Raw genomic sequence first — 5,634 nt, forward strand, 5'->3', positions numbered from 1 at the left:
TTTACTACGGACTCTTGAATAAATCGATCAGAAAGGATAACTTTGAGATGGTTTCGTACCCTACAATAATCTCTTCGTTTGTTCTCCGCCATTAGTGACTTTGGAGTGACTCTTTGTTGCATGTTGAGGGATAGTTATATGATCCAGTTATGTTATTATTGTTGAGAGAACTTGCACTAGTGAAAGTATGAACCCTAGGCCTTGTTTCCTAGCATTGCAATACCGTTTACGCTCACTTTTATCATTAGTTACCTTGCTGTTTTTATATTTTCAGATTACAAAAACCTATATCTACCATCCATATTGCACTTGTATCACCATCTCTTCACCGAACTAGTGCACCTATACAATTTGCCATTGTATTGGGTGTGTTGGGGACACAAGGGACTCTTTGTTATTTGGTTGCAGGGTTGCTTGAGAGAGACCATCTTCATCCTACGCCTCCCACGAATTGATAAACCTTAGGTCATCCACTTGAGGGAAATTTGCTACTATCCTGCAAACCTCTGCACTTGGAGGCCCAACAACGTCTTCAAGAAGAAGGTTGTGTAGTAGATATCAAGCTCTTTTCTGGCGCCGTTGTCGTGGAGGTGAGTGCTTGAAGGTATATCTTTAGATCTTGCAATCGAATCTTTTTGTTTCTTGTTTTATCACTAGTTTAGTTTATAAAAGAAAACTAAAAAAATGGAATTGAGGGTGCCTCATATGCTTCATCTTTTTAATGTCTTCCGTGAAAATAAGGATTCCAATAATTGTGCTCAATTGCTAGACGAAGAATGCATTAAAATGATTGGCACTAAATCTTTGAATGATGAGCATGATTGCAATGTTGTTAGTATGAATTCTTTGAATACCCATGATGCTAATGATATGCAAAGCCACAAGCTTGGGGATGCTATGTTTGATGAAGATGATATGTTTAGTCCCCTAAGTTTTGATGAGCAAATTTATTATGATGAAAGCATGCCTCCTATTTATGATGATTATTGTGATGACACGTATGCTATAAAGAATAAAGATAACCATGAAACTTGTCATCATGATTTTAATTTTCAATTGGATTATACTTCACATGATAGTTATTTTGTTGAGTTTGCTCCCACTACTATTGATGAGAATAAATTTGCTTATGTGGAGAGTAATAAAATTTCTATGCTCGTGCATCATGAAAAGAATGCTTTATGTGATGGTTATATTGTTGAATTCATTCATGATGCTACTGAAACTTTTTATGAGGGAGGAATATATGCTTGTAGGAATTGCAATAATAACAAGTTTCCTCTCTATGTGTTGAAAATCTTGAAGCTATGCTTGTTTTGCTTTCCTATGCTAGTTGATTCTTGTTCCCATAAGTTGTTTGCTCACAAAATCCCTATGCATAGGAAGTGGGTTATACTTAAATGTGCTAGTCATATTCTTCATGATGCTCCCGTTATGTTTCAATTCTTATCTTTTATGTGAGCATCATTGTCATCATCATGCCTAGCTAAAAAGTCAATAAAGAAAAGCGCTTGTTGGGAGACAACCCAATATTTACCTTTACTGTTTTTGTGTGTTCACATGATTATGCTACTGTAGTAATCATGTTTTATAGCTTTTGTTTCAATAAAGTGCCAAGTAAGACCTTTAGGATAGCTTACGGTGATAGTTGTGTTGATCCTGCTGAAAATCAAAAACTTTTGCGCGCACGAGATTAGTTTTCATAAATCACAGGAACGTGCTTTTCAGTTGATTCTTTTTGCAGAAGATTAATAAACAAATTTCTGAGGTTTTCCTAATTTGGTAGGATTTTTGGAGTTACAGAAGTATTCTAGAGTTACAGATTACTACAGACTGTTCTGTTTTTGACAGATTCTGTTTTCTATGTGTTGTTTGCTTATTTTGATGAATCTATGTGTAGTATCCGAGGGTATGAACCATAGAGAAGTCGGAATACAGTAGATATTACACCAATATGAATTTAGAATGAGTTCACAACAGTACCAAAAGTTGTGATTTATTTTCTTATACTAATGCAGCTCATAAGATTTTCTGTTGAGTTTTGTGTTGTGAAGTTTTCAAGTTCTGGGTAAAGATTCGATGGACTATGGAATAAGGAGTGGCAAGAGCCTAAGCTTGGGGATGCCCAAGGCACCCCAAGGTAATATTCAAGGACAACCAAGAGCCTAAGCTTGGGGATGCCCCGGATGGCATCCCCTCTTTCGTCCTCGTTCATCCGTAACTTTACTTGGAGCTATATTTTTATTCACCACATGGTATGTGTTTTGCTTGGAGCATCATTTTATTTTGTTAGCATTTGCTTGATGTTAATTAGAATAATGATTTGCATCTCTATTTTCAATAAAAATGTCAAGGATAGCCTTTACCATGCTTATTTTGCAAGTATACATGTTGCTGTTTCAAAACAGAAAGTTTATCGATGTTGCAAAAATTCCCTAGAAAAGCCAGAATATGATAAAATGTTGAAACTTTTTGCATAATAAGCTCTGATAAATTTTATACAGTGTGGTAGAATTTCATAATGTTTGGAGTTAGGGAAGTATTATGAATCTTGCATTCTTTACAGACTGTACTGTTTTGGCAGATTGCTGTTATGTTTGCGTTGTTTGCATATGTTTGCTTGTTTAATGATTCTATTTGAGAATATGAGTATTAAATATGCAGAGACATTTAGTATGCAATGTTGAATAATAATTTTTGTGATTTGCTACAGTAGAGAATGATAAGGTTTTTTCATTGGTTTATACTAACTTATCTCACGAGTTCTTGTTGAGTTTTGTGTGGATGAGGTATTTGAGATTTAGGGAAACCGAGATATAAAAGGAATTAAGGAGACACAAAAGCTCAAGCTTGGGGATGCCCAAGGCATCCCAAGATAATATTTCAAGAAGTCTCAAGCATCTAAGCTTGGGGATGCCCCGGTAGGCATCCCACCTTTCTTCTTCAACAATTATCAGTTAGTATCGGTTGAACCTAAGTTTTTGCTTCTTCACATGATGTGTGCTATCCTTGAAATGTCATTTTTTTTTGTTTTGCTTGCTGTTTGAATAATATCTCAAGATCTGGAATTCTTAAATGTTAGAGAGTCTTCTCATAGTTACATAATTATTCAACTACTCATTGATCTTCACTTATATCTTTCAGAGTGGTTTGTCGTTTGCTCTAGTGCTTCACTTATATCTTTTTAGAGCACGGCGGTAGTTTTATTTTATAGAAATAATTGATCTCTCATGCTTCACTTATATTATTTTGAGAGTCTTTTAGAACAGCATGGTAATTTGCTTTGGTTATAAAACTAGTCCTAATATGATGGGCATCCAAAATGGGTATAATAAAAACTTCCATATAAAGTGCATTGAATACTATGAGAAGTTTGATACTTGATAATTGTTTTGAGATATGAAGATGGTAATATTAGAGTTGTGCTAGTTGAGTAATTGTGAATTTGAGAAATACTTGTGTTGAAGTTCGCAAGTCCCGTAGCATGCACGTATGGTAACCGTTGTGTAACAAATTTGAACCTGAGGTATTTCTTTGATTGTCATCCTTTGTGTGGAGGTCGGGATCGCGCGATGGTTAACTCCTACCAACCATTCCCCTAGGAGCATGCGTGTAGTGCTTGGTTTTGGTGACTTGTAGATTTTTGCAATAAGTATGTGAGTTCTTTATGACTAATGTTGAGTCCATGGATTATACGCACTCTCACCCTTCCATCATTGCTAGCCTCTTCGGTGTCGTGCATTGCCCTTTCTCACCTCGAGAGTTGGTGCAAACTTCGCCGGTGCATCCAAACCTCATGATATGATACACTCTATCACACATAAACCTCCTTGTATCTTCCTCAAAACAGCCACCATACCTACCTATTATGGCATTTCCATAGCCATTCCGAGATATATTGCCATGCAACTTTCCACCATTCCGTTTATTATGACACGCTTCATCAGTGTCATATAGCCTTGCATGATCATGTAGTTGACACCATATTTGTGGCAAAGCCACCTTCATAATTTTTTCATACATGTCACTCTTGATTCATTGCCTATTCCGGTACACCGCCGGAGGCATCCATATAGAGTCATATTTTGTTCTAGTATCGAGTTGTAATCTTTGAGTTGTAATTAAATAGAAGTGTGATGATCATCATTATCAGAGCATTGTCCCAAAAAAAGAGAAAGGCCAAAAACAAAGAAAAAGAAAAGGCCAAATAAAAAGAAAGAAAAAAAGAAAAAAAAGAGGGACAATGTTACTATCCTTTTCCACACTTGTGCTTCAAAGTGGCACCATGATCTTTATGATAGAGAGTCTCTTATTTTGTCACTTTCATATACTAGTGGGAATTTTTCATTATAGAACTTGGCTTGTATATTCCAATAATGGGCTTCCTCAAATGCCCTAGGTCTTCATGAGCAAGCAAGTTGGATGCACACCCACTTAGTTTCTTTTGTTGAGCTTTCATACATTTATAGCTCTAGTGCATGTTGGGGAACGTAGCAGAAATTCAAAATTTTCTACGCATCACCAAGATCAATCTATGGAGTAATCTAGCAACGAGGGGAAGGGGAGTGCATCTACATACCCTTGTAGATCGCGATGCGGAAGCGTTGCAAGAACGCGGATGAAGGAGTCGTACTCGTAGCGATTCAGATCGCGGTTGATTCCGATCTAAGCGCCGAACCACGACGCCTCCGTGTTCAACACACGTGCAGCCCGGTGACGTCTCCCACGCCTTGATACAGCAAGGAGAGAGGGAGAGGTTGGGGAAGACTGCGTCCAGCAGCAGCACAACGGCATGGTGGTGCTGGAGGAGCGTGGCAATCCTGCAGGGCTTCGCCAAGCACCGCGGGAGAGGAGGAGGAGGGAGAGGGGTAGGACTGCTCCAAGAGAGAGGAAGTCTCATGTCAATGGCAGCCCCAAAACCCCCACTATATATAGGGGAGGGGGAGGGGCTGCGCCCCCATCTAGGGTTCCCCCCCAAGGGGTGCGGCCAGCCCTAGATGGGACTTGGAGGGGCGGCCAAAGGGGGAGAGAGGGGGGCGCACCACTAGGTGGGCCTTAGGCCCATCTGAGCCTAGGCTTTCCACTTTCCCCCTTTCCCTGCGCCTTGGGCCCCTTGTGGGAGGCGCACCAGCCCACCTAGGGGCTGGCCCCTTCCCACACTTGGCCCACACAGCCCTCTTGGGCCGGTGGCCCCACCTGGTGGACCCCCGGGACCCTCCCGGTGGTCCCGGTACGTTACCGACAGCACCCGAAACTTTTTCGGTGACCAAAACAGGACTTCCCATATATAAATCTTTACCTCCGGACCATTCCGGAACTCCTCGTGACGTCCGGGATCTCATCCGGGACTCCTAACAACATTCGGTAACCACGTATATCTATTCCCTATAACCCTAGCGTCATCGGACCTTAAGTGTGTAGACCCTACGGGTTCGGGAACCATGCAGACATGACCGAGACGTTCTCCGGTCAATAACCAACAGCGGGATCTGGATACCCATGTTGGCTCCCACATGTTCCACGATGATCTCATCGGATGAACCACGATGTCAAGGATTCAATCAATCCCGTATACAATTCCCTTTGTCAATCGGTATGTTACTTGCCCGAGATTCGATCGTCGGTATCCCGATA

This window comes from Triticum aestivum, chromosome 2D, assembly GCF_018294505.1.
Source record: "Triticum aestivum cultivar Chinese Spring chromosome 2D, IWGSC CS RefSeq v2.1, whole genome shotgun sequence".
Classification (NCBI taxonomy): Eukaryota; Viridiplantae; Streptophyta; class Magnoliopsida; order Poales; family Poaceae; genus Triticum; species Triticum aestivum.